The following is a 20,794-nucleotide window of genomic DNA, read 5'->3' on the forward strand; positions in this document are numbered from 1 at the left end:
TGTCTGAGTTCCAGATAACAGGGATTCTTGCTGTGTTTACTTTTCAGGAGAGCCACCACTGTATTTAATAGCAGTCTCACTGCCTCATGCACTTTCATTAAGTACTGGATTTATTAAACCTTGCAATTTAAAATAAAGATACAAAAAAGAGAACAGAGTTCTAAGTGAGCTTGTTGGTATATGTACCCGTGTTTATCCCTTCATGTCAAATGTCAATTCAATTGTTGATGGATCTACAGGCAGGAGTTCAAACTCCACATTTTCTGATGAATTGCATCCAGAAAATTTAAATTTAGGTCCTCAGCTTTTATAAACTTATATTTATGTGTCACCTTGTGATGAATAGCGGAAAAGTGTCAGCATGCGTCTGGGTTATCTGGAACTAATGGTGCACATGGGAAGAAAGGCGTGGGGGCCGCCGCATGTTCTGACAGTAAGGCGGCGGATTCCGTGTCCAGTGCAGCGGTTTCCCCGCAGCAACATGCGTCTGGGTTGTCTGGACCTAGTAGTGCACACAGATGGACAGCTGCGCACGCGCTGCAAGACAAGCTCTTTATACCAATAGGAGGAAGATCAGCTGATCAGGGCGGTCAGCTGATTCCTGCCCAGCTAGGGATTGGTTGATGGGAGCTGGGCGGCGCCGTGGGGCGCTTTACTATATATATCTCTTGCTCTTCAGTTGCTGGTTGTCTGGCGTTGCGAATGCCTATGTGTTAGCACTCAGACCTTAGTCAGATCTTCAGTGTGGTGGAACCAGGAGGACCTGGGAATCCACACTTAGCCAGTTACTGTATATCATCTGTGTTATTCTCTAGCATAGTTCCAGAGTGTTGAGATCACGGCCCTCACACTCCAGACTAGGAATACTGTTTATCATCTGTGTTATTCTCTAGCATAGTTCCAGAGTGTTGAGATCACGGCCCTCACACTCCAGACTAGGAATACTGGTTATCATCTGTGTTATTCTCTAGCATAGTTCCAGAGTGTTGAGATCACGGCCCTCACACTCCAGACTAGGAATACTGTGTATCATCTGTGTGTTTCTCTAACATAGTTCCAGGGTGTTGAGAGCACGGACCTCACACCTCAGAGTAGGCCTTGTTTCGATATCTGTTATGACCTGTAGCTTTCCTGACTATTCTTCTGATCTCTGATTTTGTACCTTGCATATCTGATACTCTGTTGCCGACCCGGCCTGTCTGACCTTCTGACTGTCACCCCCCCCTCAGGGTGTCCAGCCTTCCCGCAGGGGTCCCCAGCTCCACAGAGGGGACACTGCTCCTTATCAGTCAGGGACTCCCTCTCCAGGTGTCCTTGACTGCAGTAGAGTCTCCTCTACTTATTGGACGACCTGCTACCCCGGTGGTCCGAAGATTACTGTTGCACCAAAACACTTACACTCTCAGGTGTCTAAAGGTTAGACATATTTGATTATTGGCAATTCTGCAGATCCTCAATAATCAGGTATATCTGTATTCTTGGGGATACTGCAGATCGCCAAGAATCAGATTCTCTCTCTGGTTGCTGACACCGATCGTTACATGCCTCTCCTTGATTTTAGTACACGTTGCAGAAATTGTGGAACCATAATTGGGAGACCAGGTGATGCCTCTTAGAAAAGTGAAATGGGACAGTCTGGTCAATGTAAACACCCCCCCCCCCCCCCCCTTATTTATTTTGAAAAGGCTTCATCACTTGCTTTGATTGCAACATTAAGCATGCAGTTTATAGTATTAGCTGCCCATGTAATTAAGATCAGGACTAAGGGGGGGTCAAGGACAGGATCTTCTCTCATAGCCAACTAGGCTATGCCTTAATCAGGATTTTTAGCCACTGAAGCCTAGTCTTATATTATTATGGACTCCATTTCTGAAATACATAATCTCTGTACTTGATGCTGCAATAAAATCATGCATTGGACATTTGCGGTGCATTGCAGTCTTTCTACAGTGACAGCTTGTCACCAAAAATAATATTAATATCTGCATAGTCTGCTTACTAAGCTATCTGATGGAAGATGGGCCCAGAATTAGATTTTAATGATTTCATAGGACTTTTAGTCTCTCTGCATTGTGCCCATGCTCACCACCCCTGCAAAGAAAAAGTATACTGCCAATCAACTCTAAAAATAGAAGGAACATCACTGTCAAGTTGATAATGCGGTTCCTATTCTCTGTCCTAGCCCTACTATTTTCCTGGCATTTGAGAGAAGAATTTTCAATGCAGACCTTTCATTCTATTGTACTTTTCAGCTTATTTAATAAGGATGTGGAGACTGAAAAGCTTCCTATGCTAAAAACCGATGCCGATCCCGCCTCATTCATGTACTAATTGAATGAAGACACAACAAATTGTGTTTCCATACTTTTAGTATGGATGGAGAAATGTAGAAACCAGCCTGTAATTGATGCTAAGTCTATTGTGAAAACCAAGTGAACCATTAGAGGCTCTGATATGAAAAATCAATTTCTTTGTAAAAGGTGCAAAGCATCATTGAAAAGTTTCCTCAGTTCATCTTCTATTACAATAGATATTTCTGAAGTGTATAAAATGTCCAAGGTGAAAACATACAACCAGAACCAGAGAGTGATGATGGTGGAAAGTTAATGCATTTTTAGATTTCTAATAGGCAGACATAAAAGCAGGCTCAGTCTGTTTGACTTTGGACAATGAAGAGAAGTGGGTCAAGAACACAATGGAATACCACTTTGCTGTGGCTTTTTTTTAATGGTCGTCTTGATGTACACACATCTATAACAAACCTCTATCCATCGATACAACACACCACTGTTTCTTATACCAAATGATTTACATTAAAGAACAGACCATAACGGACCACTTATAGCCATTCTGATAACAGCACCACAGTTCACAAGATACAGAACACCCTGTGTTTGGTTGTTCCAATTTATGGTTTGAGGACTAATTTTTTTACTAGTAAAAAGGCCCATCCATTAAAAAACAGATGCTATGCCACAGCAGCGACCCCAAACAACCCCCCCCCCCCCACACACACACACCCGCAATCATGCACATGGATGCAACCCATGCACACAGACTCAACCCATGCACTTGCATAGATGCAACCAATGTGCATGCGTGGTCCAAGCCCTCTTGCTTGCACTCATCCTTCATCTCTGTCCTAAAGTCTGCACGCGCACCAGGCACACAGACGCAGGGACACAGGAGGACAGTGGCTAATTATATAGGATATACATTTTGAAAATTACAGCAAAAGACACAGCGCAACTCCCCTTACAACACAGCCATCTCCTCCACTGCATGACCATGTCTTTCACAACCACAGCAGTAAGTCCAAGAAAATGAGGGTCCACAGCACATTGTTGTGATAATTTTAAAAACAAGAGTACATGATTGAAATATTATTAGATAGGGACATAGGGTCACAGAGCAATCTGTTTTATTTAATGAAATGGCTGGAATTAATGACACCTCTGATGCCTTCAAAAAGAAGGGTATACATTCCTGTAAGTCTTTAAATATGCTATAAAATGATTATCAAACAACTGAACATCAAGTCTTTCTCTGTACATGTGCAGAGATACCAGCTTACCCATAGCAGTAATGATTAGTTCACATGCTTGAACTGAAACTGAAAGGTTCAAGAGCTGGAAAACTGAGCACAAACCAAAGTGATGTAGATCCAGCATCAACCAAGTTTAATACAGTCACGTCAGATCAAGTAATGGGGCATTTGGGTAGTAATTGGGTAGTAATTAGGCCTTGGTGTGTTCTAAGCAATTTTCATAATGTTATGAGCGCTCCTTCCCTGGACTGAAGCAGTAACAGGTTAATTAGAACAGGTTGTGCTCTATAAATGAGGCATGGTTACAGCTGAGAATATCTGGCATTCCCTTTTTTCTTTATCTTTATTTGCCTCTGAAGAAGCTTTCTTAGCGAAACAGCTGTCAGGCACCCCTTCACCCCCACTGTGAACCCCGTTGTCTGTTCCACCGTGGATTAAAGGTACCACTCTTCTGCTTTAACAGTGCCTCCATTTTTCTTTTTCTATCATCCCTTTTCTCTGTAAAATGGACCACATCAATATAGCGTCCACGTGACAGATCGTTATTACAGGGAGATTGGCTCCAAAAGAGAGTCATGAGCCACTATTTCACTGGAGATCCAAACATCATGGTATGCATTTCTTGATGCTGGAAGAAATGATATTGAATGCAAAACTAAGGGCCCTTTTCTACTAGCAATCGCTAGCGTTCGCGTGAAATGCTAGCAATTGCGATTCAGCAAAAGTCCAAAATTTCCTGGCGATTTCCCGACGATTGTAATCGCGATTTTGCTATGCTATGCACTGCACGGCAAAGATTGTTCCGCGGCGCGATCTCGTTTTAGTAAAAAAACGAATTGCGGTAGTGGAAATTACCTACCGTGATTCCTAAGTTAAAAAGCAAACTGTAGCAATTTTAAAATCACTAGTGGTTTGCGGTTTTGCGATTCAGCAATCGCAAACGCTCTAGTGGAAAAAGGCCCTAAGAGCTCTGCAATGCCAAAGATTATATGCCTTTCAGATTGGAAAAAAATCTTATCAAATTGCATGCAAAAAATGGTTCACTAAACTGAAGTCCTAAATACATTTCATCAGTACAAATTTTTATTACACAACAGCATATATATGGAGTGCAGGTCATGTGGGCGCAGGGCAGTTCAGTGCAGGGCAAGCCGAATGACGGCTCTCCCTGCTTCCGCTAAACTTCCCAGCGGCGTTAACTACTATTCCCCCTCCGAATCAGAGCCGGGACAAGGTCCTCCAGCACCCAAAGCTGAGACACCAAAGTGCGCCCCTCCATCCCTGCCACCTGAGCCATCAAACACTGATTGCTACTTGACTAAGAGGCGCCACAGGGCCCACAACCTCCCCAACACCTTAATATTTAGTTATCTGGCTTGCAGTCGCTGCCATGTATCCCCTTTTCTTATTTCTTTTTGCTTCAAACACAATTAGGAATGACAGCTGAATGAATTCTGCGCCCCCTCCTACACTGCGCCCTGAGGCTGGAGCCTCTTCAGCCTATGCCTCGGCCCGGCCCTGCTCCGAATTGTCGCAACTCAGAGGAAGATGTAATTCGGGGTCTGGCAATCACCAGAGCCCCGAATTACTGTTACGCGGGACGTGCAGCATAACATTGCTGCTATGACAGCATCCAGCTTCAGTACTCAGACCCGTGCCAAAATAAACTGCTTCGATATGTATGATTACATTGGTTAGCATGGTGGCAATGGATGATTTATGTAAATAGCAAACTCCACAGTCAGTCACATGGAAAAAACCTATATCACAGGTCTAAAGAAAATTAAGTATGCCGTCAGTACATCTGCAGCAGAGAACCTGCAAAGAAACAAAGGGGGGAGAGGCAATCCCTGCATGTAACCAGATGGTGGATGCAAACTGAACTGCAGTTACCTGCATATCCACTATTCACTATACACACAGTGAGTGCCCCCTCTCCATTAATCCCTAGTGGTTAGCACACACCTACATACAGCACTTGGAGCCCAGAGTCAGACCTGAGCTAGTACACTACGGATATGGAGTTTGCGAGTTCTCCCTGGTGAGTGGATATCCTTCCACATCCCAAAAACAGAGGAGTAAGTTAATTTGCTATAGGAAATATTAGATTGTGAGCTCCTGTTAGTAACAAGATTATGGACTGATCCTACTTTATGACAAACCTTAAAGGGGAACTACAGCGAAAAATTATAAAATTTAAAATATGTGCAAACATATACAAATAAAAAGTACACTTTTTCCAGAGTAAAATGAGACATAAATTACTTTTCTCCTATGTTGCTGTCACTTACAGTAGGTTGTAGAAATCTGACAGAAGTGACAGGTTTTGGACTAGTCCATTTCTTCATAGGGGATTCTCAGGGATACATTTATTTTCAAAAGCACTTAGTGAATAGCAGTTGCTCTGTCCAACTGCCAAAAGACTGTGTAGGGATCAGGGAGGCCGGCCAGCATCATTGTTTAAATCCTTTTTAGGGAATATCTTTATAAAGAATAAAAGCCTTGCTGAGAATCCCCTTTGAAGAGATGGACTAGTCCAAAACCTAGTGGGATGTGGGTGTCGTAAGCACCCTCTAGTGAAAAGATACAGGAGACAAAATTGGGAGCCCAATGGTGTAGTGCGTCTAAACAATTGAACGTAGTAGAAAGTAAGACACTACTCACAAAGGTGGGTTGCAGGGGGGCAACCGACCACAGGAAGCAGGTGGAGACAACAAACCCGACTCCACTCGGGGTGGTCACTACGGATCTGGATGTGGTCGCTCTCCTTGGTAAACGAAAGGGGACAGGTATCCACCATGGTGGAAGCCACGTGTGGTCTGTCTCCGCCCCTCAGACGGGTGAGGTATGGGGGTATGATTGCACAATAAGGGTATAAGAGGCTCCCTGGTGTGATATAAAAGCGTCTAAAAGCAGTTTAAAACGGGAAATAAATTTGAGGTAGCTTACCTCAATGACGGAAAATCTTTGTATTAACAAAGGTTTTTGTTAATACAAAGATTTTTCATCATTGAGGTAAGCTACCTCAAATTTATTTCCCGTTTTAAACTGCTTTTAGATGCTTTTATATCACACCAGGGAACCTCTTATAGTCCAAAACCTGTCACTTCTGTCAGATTTCTACTGCCTACTGTAAGTGACAGCAACATAGGAGAAAAGTAATTTTATGGCTCATTTTACTCTGAAAAAAGTGTACTTCTTATTTGTATATGTTTGCACATATTTTAAATTTTATAATTTTTCGCTGTAGTGCCCCTTTCATGCTTGAATGTTATAAAATTTACCAAAATTTATAGGGAGCCTGGATTATCAGTATAAATTCAATTTATTAACAATTGTACAAAAAACCACAACATGATTATTAAAATCAATTAAAACTCTCGCTAGCGCCAGCCTAGGGATCAAACCAAGGACCTGTGGGTGCACCTCAAGTACCGGTATTTCATTTTTTTTCAGGCCTCTTTTTGCAAGTCCCTTGTGCTAGCAGCAAAGCACCATCATGCAGGTACTAATCTTCAATCCGACCCGTGTGCTTTTCCTATTGCACGCCTCTTTCCCAAAGAATTACGCTCTCATTACTTGCACATACAGTGCAAAACCCTAACAGGCCTAGCAACAACCAGTTAACTTGCAGACATAGCACAATCTCCAGTTGAGCCAAGAATTGACAAACAGCATAACTGGACAGCGTCCTCTATGATATGCAACAGTTCCTTATTGCTCATTACTTGTTTCCGCATAGCAGCGGATTACTCACGTGCCCCATTTATTTGATACTTTCTTTTCCTGCTACACGTTTGTAGTCAAAGTTCCCAAACGCGGAGGCGGCAGCGGCAACGGTGTATAACATGCGCAGCAGCGCTATGCGGGTGCAGGGCCTGACGGGAAGAGAGCGGAGGCACGGGTGGATCAGGATTGGTACTTTCCCCTGTAGTACCAAAAATGGCCACAAGATGGCTCTCAGGATCATTCCCACATTGATGATCTAATTGGCAGAAGGGTACGCGACCATATATAAAGGTGAACGCGCCCTTCTGCGCGTACACGTCTGAAGAAACCTAATTGGTAGAGTTGGGCCGAACCTCCGATTTTCGGTTCGCGAACCGGGTTCGCGAACTTTCGCGAAAGGTTCGGTTCGCGTTAAAGTTCGCGAACCGCAATAGACTTCAATGGGGATGCGAACTTTGAAAAAAAAAATTAATTATGCTGGCCACAAAAGTGATGGAAAAGATGTTTCAAGGGGTCTAACACCTGGAGGGGGGGATGGCGGAGTGGGATACATGCCAAAAGTCCCCGGGAAAAATCTGGATTTGACGCAAAGCAGCGTTTTAAGGGCAGAAATCACATTGAATGTTAAATGACAGGCCTAAAGTGCTTTCAAACATCTTGCATGTGTATACATCAATCAGGTAGTGTAATTAAGGTACTGCTTCACACTGACGCACCAAACTCATCGTGTAACGCACCGCAAACAGCTGTTTGTGTAGTGACGGCCGTGCTGGACTGGTGCGCACCATGGCGAGAGTGCAGGTTTTGGTGGCTTTACAGCCCATATGGTCAGTCACCTGGCTGATGTAGCTGAATGACAGAACAGTGACTGTCCAGCTGATCAAATTTGGTCTGACCACAATGAGGCAACGACCTTATTATCGTGGGTGTGCCCCCCGAGACACTCATCTAGGCGCCGGTCATTGCTCCATTGTGATACGCAAGCCCCTTCACCACGGCAAGGTAATGATCACGAAGGGGAATGGGCGCATGTTCATGCCTTTTCTTTTGTTGTTGCAGCTGCCCGCAGTGCAGCCAGAAAAATTAGGCAGTCATGTACACGCACCCGAAAAATTATTACAGCGGCCGCTGCTAGCAGCGGCCTAAAAAATTCAGCAATCCGCCTGGAGTCCCGGACCCTGTTGGTGGTGGCGGAGAAGGTAGTGAAGCGGCCTGCAGGCAGACATGCTGTGTGGAGGGACTGGGAGCGACTTAGTCTTCTTGGGGCAGGCCAGGCAGCCAGTCACACGGCGTGCAGGCAGAGATGCTGTATGTGCGGGGACTGACTTAGTCTTGGGGCGGGCAGCAGCCCTCCGGGATCCATGCCTCATTCATTTTTATAAAGGTGAGGTACTTAACACTTTTGTGACTTAGGCGACTTCTCTTCTCTGTGACAATGCCTCCAGCTGCGCTGAAGGTCCTTTCTGAGAGGACGCTTGCGGCAGGGCAGGAGAGAAGTTGGATGGCAAATTGGGACAGCTCTGGCCACAGGTCAAGCCTGCGCACCCAGTAGTTCAAGGGTTCCTCATCGCTGTTCACAGCAGTGTCTACATCCACACTTAAGGCCAGGTAGTCGGCTACCTGCCGTTCCAGGCGTTGGTGGAGGGTGGATCCGGAAGGGCTACGGCGAGGCGTTGGACTAAAGAACGTCCGCATGTCCGACATCACCATGAGATCGCTGGAGCGTCCTGTCTTTGACTGCGTGGACACGGGAGGAGGATTAGTGGCAGTGGTACCTTGCTGGCGTTGTGCCGTCACATCACCCTTAAAGGCATTGTAAAGCATAGTTGACAGCTGGTTCTGCATGTGCTGCATCCTTTCCACCTTCCGGTGAGTTGGTAACAGGTCCGCCACTTTGTGCCTGTACCGAGGGTCTAGTAGTGTGGCCACCCAGTACAGCTCATTCCCCTTGAGGTTTTTTATACGGGGGTCCCTCAACAGGCAGGACAGCATAAAAGACGACATCTGCACAAAGTCGGATCCAGTACCCTCCATCTCCTCTTGCTCTTCCTCAGTGACGTCAGGTAAGTCAACCTCCTCCCCCCAGCCGCGAACAATACCACGGGAAGGTTGCGCAGCACAAGCCCCCTGCGACGCCTGCTGCGGTTGTTCTCCTGCCGCTGTCCCCTCCTCCTCCTCCTCCTCCCCCAAAGAAACACCTTGCTCATCATCCTCTGAGTCTGACTCATCTTCTGCACATGACCTCTCTTCTTCCTCCTCCTCCCCCCTCTGTGCTGCCGCAGGTGTTGAGGAAACAGCTGGGTCTGATGAAAATTGGTCCCATGCCTGTTCCTGCCGTAACGGTTCCTGGTCACGCTCATTCGCAGCTTCATCCGCCACTCTACGCACAGCACGCTCCAAGAAGTACGCGTAGGGAATTAAGTCGCTGATGGTGCCCTCACTGCGGCTCACCAGGTTGGTCACCTCCTCAAACGGCCGCATGAGCCTGCATGCATTTTTCATCATTGTCCAGTTGTCGGGCCAGAACATCCCCATCTTCCCAGACTGTTTCGTTCTACTCCAGTTGTAGAGGTACTGGGTGACGGCTTTCTTCTGTTCTAGCAGGCGGGAGAACATGAGGAGGGTCGAGTTCCAGCGAGTGGGGCTATCGCAAATGAGGCGTCTCACCGGCATGTTGTTTTTACGCTGAATTTCTGCAAATCGTGCCATGGCTGTGTAAGAGCGCCTCAAATGCCCACAGAACTTCCTGGCCTGCTTCAGGACATCCGCTAAGCCAGGGTACTTTGCCACAAATCTTTGAACCACCAGATTCATGACATGTGCCATGCAGGGTATGTGTGTCAGCTTCCCCATATGCAAAGCGGCAAGCAGATTGCTGCCGTTGTCGCACACCACGTTGCCTATCTCCAGGTGGTGCGGGGTCAGCCACTCATCCACCTGTTTCTTAAGAGCAGCCAGGAGAGCTGCTCCAGTGTGACTCTCCGCTTTGAGACAAGCCATGTCTAAGATGGCGTGACACCGTCGTACCTGGCATGCAGCATAGGCCCTGCGGAGCTGGGGCTGTGTAGCTGGAGAGGAGAACTGCCACTCAGCCAAGGAGGAGGAGGAGGACAGCGAAGAGCATGTAGCAGGAGGAGAGGAGGTGGCAGGAGGCCTGCCTGCAAGCCGTGGAGGTGTCACAATTTGGTCCGCCGCTTTCTGCTTGCCATCGTTCACCACCAGGTTCACCCAATGGGCTGTGTAGGTAATGTAGCGGCCCTGCCCGTGCTTGGCAGACCAGGCATCCGTGGTCAGGTGTACCCTTGACCCAACGCTCTTCGCAAGAGATGACACCACTTGCCTCTCAACTTCACGGTGCAGTTGGGGTATGGCCTTTCTGGAAAAATAAGTGCGGCCTGGCATCTTCCACTGCGGTGTTCCGATGGCCACAAATTTACGGAAGGCCTCAGAGTCCACCAGCCGGTATGGTAACAGCTGGCGAGCTAACAGTTCCGCCACGCCAGCTGTCAGACGCCGGGCAAGGGGGTGACTGGCCAAAAGTGGCTTCTTCCGCTCAAACATTTCCTTCACGGACACCTGACTGCTGCTGTGGGCAGAGGAGCAGGAACCGCTCAAGGGCAGAGGCGGAGTGGAGGAGGGTGCCTGTGAAGGTGCAAGGGAGAGAGCGGCATAAGCAGATGATGCACCTGAAGGAGGAAGAGGAGAAGGAGGGTGACTTTGCTTTTGTGTGCTGCTGCTGCTTTTGCTCAGGTGGCCATCCCATTGCTGTTTGTGCCTTTTCTGCAGGTGCCTTCGTAAGGCACTTGTCCCTACGTGAGTGTTGGCCTTTCCACGGCTCAATTTTTGTTGGCAGAGCGAACAGATGGCTTTGGTCCGATCTGAGGCACACACATTAAAAAATTTCCACACCGCTGAGCCACCCTGGGATGTGGGCACCTCAGCAGCTGATGCTGAAGGGCAAGTTGGCTGGCTGTACATAGGTGGCGAATCTGGCGATACATGGTGCCGGACTCTGCCACCAGCTGTTTCTGACGAAGAGCTGCCCCAGCTTCTTTCAGCAACTTCTATCCTCCTACTACTCTCTGACTCCCCCTCTGAACTGTCCCCCTCTTCATCTCCTCTATTGGGAACATACAGAGGATCCCTATCATCGTCATCATCGTAATCATCCTGCCCAGCTTCGCTTGCCTCAGAAAAATCCAAATGTGTAGGTCCTTCATCCTCCTTACACGTTACATCCATAGTGTTGTCGCGTAACGCAGACATATGAGCTGGTGAAAATTCATCTGGCTGTAACAATGGCTGTGCATCAGTGATTTCACCACCACTAAATAATTCTTGCGAAGTGTCAAATGCAGCGGAAGTGGTGCTAGTAGTAGCGCTGGTGGCTGAGCAAGATGAGGTGTTCTGTGTCGCTAAATACTCAACCACGTCCTGACAATCTTGGGAGGTGATGGGACGTGCCTTCTTCCGAGCACTGTACTGTGGGCCAGGTCCACACGAAATTACATTTACACGACCTCGCGCAGACCTGCCGGGTGGCCTTCCTCTGCCTCTGCCACTACCTCTTCCTCTTCCTCTACCTGTTTTGTCCATATCGGGTATGCACGGAGTGGTATATCACACTGCGTGCACTCACGTAGGTAGGTGGGTTCACTTAACTGCACAGGTATGCGCACTGATGCGGTGGGTTCACTGAACAGTACAGGTATACAGTGGCGGGTTCACTGAACACAACAGGTATGCAGTGGCGTGTTCACTAAACAGGTATACAGTGGCAGGTCCACTGAACAGAACAGGTATACAGTGGCAGGTCCACTGAACAGAACAGGTATACAGTGGCGGGTCCACTGAACAGAACAGGTATACAGTGGCGGGTTCACAGAACAGGTATGCAGTGGCAGGTTCACTGAACACAACAGGTATGCAGTGGCGTGTTCACTAAACAGGTATACAGTGGCAGGTCCACTGAACAGAACAGGTATACAGTGGCGGGTTCACAGAACAGGTATACAGTGGCGGGTCCACTGAACAGAACAGGTATACAGTGGCGGGTTCACAGAACAGGTATGCAGTGGCAGGTTCACTGAACACAACAGGTATGCAGTGGTGTGTTCACTAAACAGGTATACAGTGGCAGGTCCACTGAACAGAACAGGTATACAGTGGCGGGTTCACAGAACAGGTATACAGTGGCGGGTCCACTGAACAGAACAGGTATACAGTGGCGGGTTCACAGAACAGGTATACAGTGGCGGGTCCACTGAACAGAACAGGTATACAGTGGCGGGTTCACAGAACAGGTATACAGTGGCGGGTCCACTGAACAGAACAGGTATACAGTGGCGGGTTCACAGAACAGGTATACAGTGGCAGGATCACTGAACAGGTATGCAGTGGCAGGATCACAGTACAGGTATGCAGTGGGCTGAGGGCTCACTGAACAGAACAGGTATGCTGTGGCAGGATCACTGAACAGCTATGCAGTGGCAGGATCACAGTACAGGTATGCAGTGGGCTGAGGGCTCACTGAACAGAACAGGTATGCTGTGGCAGGATCACTGAACAGGTATGCAGTGGCAGGATCACAGTACAGGTATGCAGTGGGCTGGGGGCTCACTGAACACAACAGGTATGCTGTGGCAGGATCACTGAACAGCTATGCAGTGGCAGGATCACAGTACAGGTATGCAGTGGGCTGAGGGCTCACTGAACAGAACAGGTATGCTGTGGCAGGATCACTGAACAGCTATGCAGTGGCAGGATCACAGTACAGGTATGCAGTGGGCTGAGGGCTCACTGAACAGAACAGGTATGCTGTGGCAGGATCACTGAACAGGTATGCAGTGGCAGGATCACAGTACAGGTATGCAGTGGGCTGAGGGCTCACTGAACAGAACAGGTATGCTGTGGCAGGATCACTGAACAGGTATGCAGTGGCAGTATCACAGTACAGGTATGCAGTGGGCTGAGGGCTCACTGAACAGAACAGGTATGCTGTGGCAGGATCACTGAACAGGTATGCAGTGGCAGGATCACAGTACAGGTATGCAGTGGGCTGAGGGCTCACTGAACAGAACAGGTATGCTGTGGCAGGATCACTGAACAGCTATGCAGTGGCAGGATCACAGTACAGGTATGCAGTGGGCTGAGGGCTCACTGAACAGAACAGGTATGCTGTGGCAGGATCACTGAACAGGTATGCAGTGGCAGGATCACAGTACAGGTATGCAGTGGGCTGAGGGCTCACTGAACAGAACAGGTATGCTGTGGCAGGATCACTGAACAGGTATGCAGTGGCAGGATCACAGTACAGGTATGCAGTGGGCTGGGGGCTCACTGAACAGAACAGGTATGCTGTGGCAGGATCACTGAACAGCTATGCAGTGGCAGGATCACAGTACAGGTATGCAGTGGGCTGAGGGCTCACTGAACAGAACAGGTATGCTGTGGCAGGATCACTGAACAGCTATGCAGTGGCAGGATCACAGTACAGGTATGCAGTGGGCTGAGGGCTCACTGAACAGAACAGGTATGCTGTGGCAGGATCACTGAACAGGTATGCAGTGGCAGGATCACAGTACAGGTATGCAGTGGGCTGAGGGCTCACTGAACAGAACAGGTATGCTGTGGCAGGATCACTGAACAGGTATGCAGTGGCAGTATCACAGTACAGGTATGCAGTGGGCTGAGGGCTCACTGAACAGAACAGGTATGCTGTGGCAGGATCACTGAACAGGTATGCAGTGGCAGGATCACTGAACACAACAGGTATGCAGTGGCGTGTTCACTAAACAGGTATACAGTGGCGGGTTCACAGAACAGGTATGCAGTGGCAGGTTCACTGAACACAACAGGTATGCAGTGGCGTGTTCACTAAACAGGTATACAGTGGCAGGTCCACTGAACAGAACAGGTATACAGTGGCGGGTTCACAGAACAGGTATACAGTGGCGGGTCCACTGAACAGAACAGGTATACAGTGGCGGGTTCACAGAACAGGTATGCAGTGGCAGGTTCACTGAACACAACAGGTATGCAGTGGTGTGTTCACTAAACAGGTATACAGTGGCAGGTCCACTGAACAGAACAGGTATACAGTGGCGGGTTCACAGAACAGGTATACAGTGGCGGGTCCACTGAACAGAACAGGTATACAGTGGCGGGTTCACAGAACAGGTATACAGTGGCGGGTCCACTGAACAGAACAGGTATACAGTGGCGGGTTCACAGAACAGGTATACAGTGGCGGGTCCACTGAACAGAACAGGTATACAGTGGCGGGTTCACAGAACAGGTATACAGTGGCAGGATCACTGAACAGGTATGCAGTGGCAGGATCACAGTACAGGTATGCAGTGGGCTGAGGGCTCACTGAACAGAACAGGTATGCTGTGGCAGGATCACTGAACAGCTATGCAGTGGCAGGATCACAGTACAGGTATGCAGTGGGCTGAGGGCTCACTGAACAGAACAGGTATGCTGTGGCAGGATCACTGAACAGGTATGCAGTGGCAGGATCACAGTACAGGTATGCAGTGGGCTGGGGGCTCACTGAACACAACAGGTATGCTGTGGCAGGATCACTGAACAGCTATGCAGTGGCAGGATCACAGTACAGGTATGCAGTGGGCTGAGGGCTCACTGAACAGAACAGGTATGCTGTGGCAGGATCACTGAACAGCTATGCAGTGGCAGGATCACAGTACAGGTATGCAGTGGGCTGAGGGCTCACTGAACAGAACAGGTATGCTGTGGCAGGATCACTGAACAGGTATGCAGTGGCAGGATCACAGTACAGGTATGCAGTGGGCTGAGGGCTCACTGAACAGAACAGGTATGCTGTGGCAGGATCACTGAACAGGTATGCAGTGGCAGTATCACAGTACAGGTATGCAGTGGGCTGAGGGCTCACTGAACAGAACAGGTATGCTGTGGCAGGATCACTGAACAGGTATGCAGTGGCAGGATCACAGTACAGGTATGCAGTGGGCTGAGGGCTCACTGAACAGAACAGGTATGCTGTGGCAGGATCACTGAACAGCTATGCAGTGGCAGGATCACAGTACAGGTATGCAGTGGGCTGAGGGCTCACTGAACAGAACAGGTATGCTGTGGCAGGATCACTGAACAGGTATGCAGTGGCAGGATCACAGTACAGGTATGCAGTGGGCTGAGGGCTCACTGAACAGAACAGGTATGCTGTGGCAGGATCACTGAACAGGTATGCAGTGGCAGGATCACAGTACAGGTATGCAGTGGGCTGGGGGCTCACTGAACAGAACAGGTATGCTGTGGCAGGATCACTGAACAGCTATGCAGTGGCAGGATCACAGTACAGGTATGCAGTGGGCTGAGGGCTCACTGAACAGAACAGGTATGCTGTGGCAGGATCACTGAACAGCTATGCAGTGGCAGGATCACAGTACAGGTATGCAGTGGGCTGAGGGCTCACTGAACAGAACAGGTATGCTGTGGCAGGATCACTGAACAGGTATGCAGTGGCAGGATCACAGTACAGGTATGCAGTGGGCTGAGGGCTCACTGAACAGAACAGGTATGCTGTGGCAGGATCACTGAACAGGTATGCAGTGGCAGTATCACAGTACAGGTATGCAGTGGGCTGAGGGCTCACTGAACAGAACAGGTATGCTGTGGCAGGATCACTGAACAGGTATGCAGTGGCAGGATCACTGAACACAACAGGTATGCAGTGGCGTGTTCACTAAACAGGTATACAGTGGCGGGTTCACAGAACAGGTATGCAGTGGCAGGTTCACTGAACACAACAGGTATGCAGTGGCGTGTTCACTAAACAGGTATACAGTGGCAGGTCCACTGAACAGAACAGGTATACAGTGGCGGGTTCACAGAACAGGTATACAGTGGCGGGTCCACTGAACAGAACAGGTATACAGTGGCGGGTTCACAGAACAGGTATGCAGTGGCAGGTTCACTGAACACAACAGGTATGCAGTGGTGTGTTCACTAAACAGGTATACAGTGGCAGGTCCACTGAACAGAACAGGTATACAGTGGCGGGTTCACAGAACAGGTATACAGTGGCGGGTCCACTGAACAGAACAGGTATACAGTGGCGGGTTCACAGAACAGGTATACAGTGGCGGGTCCACTGAACAGAACAGGTATACAGTGGCGGGTTCACAGAACAGGTATACAGTGGCGGGTCCACTGAACAGAACAGGTATACAGTGGCGGGTTCACAGAACAGGTATACAGTGGCAGGATCACTGAACAGGTATGCAGTGGCAGGATCACAGTACAGGTATGCAGTGGGCTGAGGGCTCACTGAACAGAACAGGTATGCTGTGGCAGGATCACTGAACAGCTATGCAGTGGCAGGATCACAGTACAGGTATGCAGTGGGCTGAGGGCTCACTGAACAGAACAGGTATGCTGTGGCAGGATCACTGAACAGGTATGCAGTGGCAGGATCACAGTACAGGTATGCAGTGGGCTGGGGGCTCACTGAACACAACAGGTATGCTGTGGCAGGATCACTGAACAGCTATGCAGTGGCAGGATCACAGTACAGGTATGCAGTGGGCTGAGGGCTCACTGAACAGAACAGGTATGCTGTGGCAGGATCACTGAACAGCTATGCAGTGGCAGGATCACAGTACAGGTATGCAGTGGGCTGAGGGCTCACTGAACAGAACAGGTATGCTGTGGCAGGATCACTGAACAGGTATGCAGTGGCAGGATCACAGTACAGGTATGCAGTGGGCTGAGGGCTCACTGAACAGAACAGGTATGCTGTGGCAGGATCACTGAACAGGTATGCAGTGGCAGTATCACAGTACAGGTATGCAGTGGGCTGAGGGCTCACTGAACAGAACAGGTATGCTGTGGCAGGATCACTGAACAGGTATGCAGTGGCAGGATCACAGTACAGGTATGCAGTGGGCTGAGGGCTCACTGAACAGAACAGGTATGCTGTGGCAGGATCACTGAACAGCTATGCAGTGGCAGGATCACAGTACAGGTATGCAGTGGGCTGAGGGCTCACTGAACAGAACAGGTATGCTGTGGCAGGATCACTGAACAGGTATGCAGTGGCAGGATCACAGTACAGGTATGCAGTGGGCTGAGGGCTCACTGAACAGAACAGGTATGCTGTGGCAGGATCACTGAACAGGTATGCAGTGGCAGGATCACAGTACAGGTATGCAGTGGGCTGGGGGCTCACTGAACAGAACAGGTATGCTGTGGCAGGATCACTGAACAGCTATGCAGTGGCAGGATCACAGTACAGGTATGCAGTGGGCTGAGGGCTCACTGAACAGAACAGGTATGCTGTGGCAGGATCACTGAACAGCTATGCAGTGGCAGGATCACAGTACAGGTATGCAGTGGGCTGAGGGCTCACTGAACAGAACAGGTATGCTGTGGCAGGATCACTGAACAGGTATGCAGTGGCAGGATCACAGTACAGGTATGCAGTGGGCTGAGGGCTCACTGAACAGAACAGGTATGCTGTGGCAGGATCACTGAACAGGTATGCAGTGGCAGTATCACAGTACAGGTATGCAGTGGGCTGAGGGCTCACTGAACAGAACAGGTATGCTGTGGCAGGATCACTGAACAGGTATGCAGTGGCAGGATCACAGTACAGGTATGCAGTGGGCTGAGGGCTCACTGAACAGAACAGGTATGCTGTGGCAGGATCACTGAACAGCTATGCAGTGGCAGGATCACAGTACAGGTATGCAGTGGGCTGAGGGCTCACTGAACAGAACAGGTATGCTGTGGCAGGATCACTGAACAGGTATGCAGTGGCAGGATCACAGTACAGGTATGCAGTGGGCTGAGGGCTCACTGAACAGAACAGGTATGCTGTGGCAGGATCACTGAACAGGTATGCAGTGGCAGGATCACAGTACAGGTATGCAGTGGGCTGGGAGCTCACTGAACAGAACAGGTATGCTGTGGCAGGATCACTGAACAGCTATGCAGTGGCAGGATCACAGTACAGGTATGCAGTGGGCTGAGGGCTCACTGAACAGAACAGGTATGCTGTGGCAGGATCACTGAACAGCTATGCAGTGGCAGGATCACAGTACAGGTATGCAGTGGGCTGAGGGCTCACTGAACAGAACAGGTATGCTGTGGCAGGATCACTGAACAGGTATGCAGTGGCAGGATCACAGTACAGGTATGCAGTGGGCTGAGGGCTCACTGAACAGAACAGGTATGCTGTGGCAGGATCACTGAACAGGTATGCAGTGGCAGTATCACAGTACAGGTATGCAGTGGGCTGAGGGCTCACTGAACAGAACAGGTATGCTGTGGCAGGATCACTGAACAGGTATGCAGTGGCAGGATCACAGTACAGGTATGCAGTGGGCTGAGGGCTCACTGAACAGAACAGGTATGCTGTGGCAGGATCACTGAACAGCTATGCAGTGGCAGGATCACAGTACAGGTATGCAGTGGGCTGAGGGCTCACTGAACAGAACAGGTATGCTGTGGCAGGATCACTGAACAGGTATGCAGTGGCAGGATCACAGTACAGGTATGCAGTGGGCTGAGGGCTCACTGAACAGAACAGGTATGCTGTGGCAGGATCACTGAACAGGTATGCAGTGGCAGGATCACAGTACAGGTATGCAGTGGGCTGGGGGCTCACTGAACAGAACAGGTATGCTGTGGCAGGATCACTGAACAGCTATGCAGTGGCAGGATCACAGTACAGGTATGCAGTGGGCTGAGGGCTCACTGAACAGAACAGGTATGCTGTGGCAGGATCACTGAACAGGTATGCAGTGGCAGGATCACAGTACAGGTATGCAGTGGGCTGAGGGCTCACTGAACAGAACAGGTATGCTGTGGCAGGATCACTGAACAGCTATGCAGTGGCAGGATCACAGTACAGGTATGCAGTGGGCTGAGGGCTCACTGAACAGAACAGGTATGCTGTGGCAGGATCACTGAACAGGTATGCAGTGGCAGTATCACAGTACAGGTATGCAGTGGGCTGAGGGCTCACTGAACAGAACAGGTATGCTGTGGCAGGATCACTGAACAGGTATGCAGTGGCAGGATCACAGTACAGGTATGCAGTGGGCTGAGGGCTCACTGAACAGAACAGGTATGCTGTGGCAGGATCACTGAACAGCTATGCAGTGGCAGGATCACAGTACAGGTATGCAGTGGGCTGAGGGCTCACTGAACAGAACAGGTATGCTGTGGCAGGATCACTGAACAGGTATGCAGTGGCAGGATCACAGTACAGGTATGCAGTGGGCTGAGGGCTCACTGAACAGAACAGGTATGCTGTGGCAGGATCACTGAACAGGTATGCAGTGGCAGGATCACAGTACAGGTATGCAGTGGGCTGGGGGCTCACTGAACAGAACAGGTATGCTGTGGCAGGATCACTGAACAGCTATGCAGTGGCAGGATCACAGTACAGGTATGCAGTGGGCTGAGGGCTCACTGAACAGAACAGGTATGCTGTGGCAGGATCACTGAACAGGTATGCAGTGGCAGGATCACAGTACAGGTATGCAGTGGGCTGAGGGCTCACTGAACAGAACAGGTATGCTGTGGCAGGATCACTGAACAGCTATGCAGTGGCAGGATCACAGTACAGGTATGCAGTGGGCTGAGGGCTCACTGAACAGAACAGGTATGCTGTGGCAGGATCACTGAACAGCTATGCAGTGGCAGGATCACAGTACAGGTATGCAGTGGGCTGAGGGCTCACTGAACAGAACAGGTATGCAGCCAGGAAGAAGTTAAGCCTAACTAATCTTTCCCTGAGAGACAGTCTGCAGCAGCTCGCCCTACTCTGACTAATGCAGGCACACGAGTGGCCGTAATGGCCGCCGCTGCCTGCCTTATATAAGGGGGGGTGGGGCTCCAGGGGCTAGTGTAGCCTAATTGGCTACACTGGGCCTGCTGACTGTGATGTAGAGGGTCAAAGTTGACCCTCAGGTGCATTATGGGGCGAACCGAACTTCTTCCGCAAAAGGTTCGCGTGCGGTACCCGCACGCGAACCACCTAAGTTCGCGCGAACCCCGTTCGCCGGCGAACCGTTCGGCCCAACTCTACTAATTGGTGAAAAGCGTCACGTGTTGGACGCCATCACGTTGGTCAGCTGATCCACCCGTGCCTCCGCTCTCTTCCCGTCAGGCCCTGCACCCAGATAGCGCTGCTGCGCATGTTATACACCGTTGCCGCTGCCGCCTCCGCGTTTGGGAACTTTGACAACAAACGTGTAGCAGGAAAAGAAAGTATCAAATAAATGGGGCACGTGAGTAATCCGCTGCTATGCGGAAACAAGTAATGAGCAATAAGGAACTGTTGCATATCATAGAGGACGCTGTCCAGTTATGCTGTTTGTCAATTCTTGGCTCAACTGAAGATTGTGCTATGTCTGCAAGTTAACTGGTTGTTGCTCGGCCTGTTAGGGTTTTGCACTGTATGTGCAAGTAATGAGAGCGTAATTCTTTGGGAAAGAGGCGTGCAATAGGAAAAGCACACGGGTCGGA

The sequence above is a fragment of the Hyperolius riggenbachi genome, chromosome 2 (genome assembly GCF_040937935.1).
Source record: "Hyperolius riggenbachi isolate aHypRig1 chromosome 2, aHypRig1.pri, whole genome shotgun sequence".
In the NCBI taxonomy this organism is placed as follows: domain Eukaryota; kingdom Metazoa; phylum Chordata; class Amphibia; order Anura; family Hyperoliidae; genus Hyperolius; species Hyperolius riggenbachi.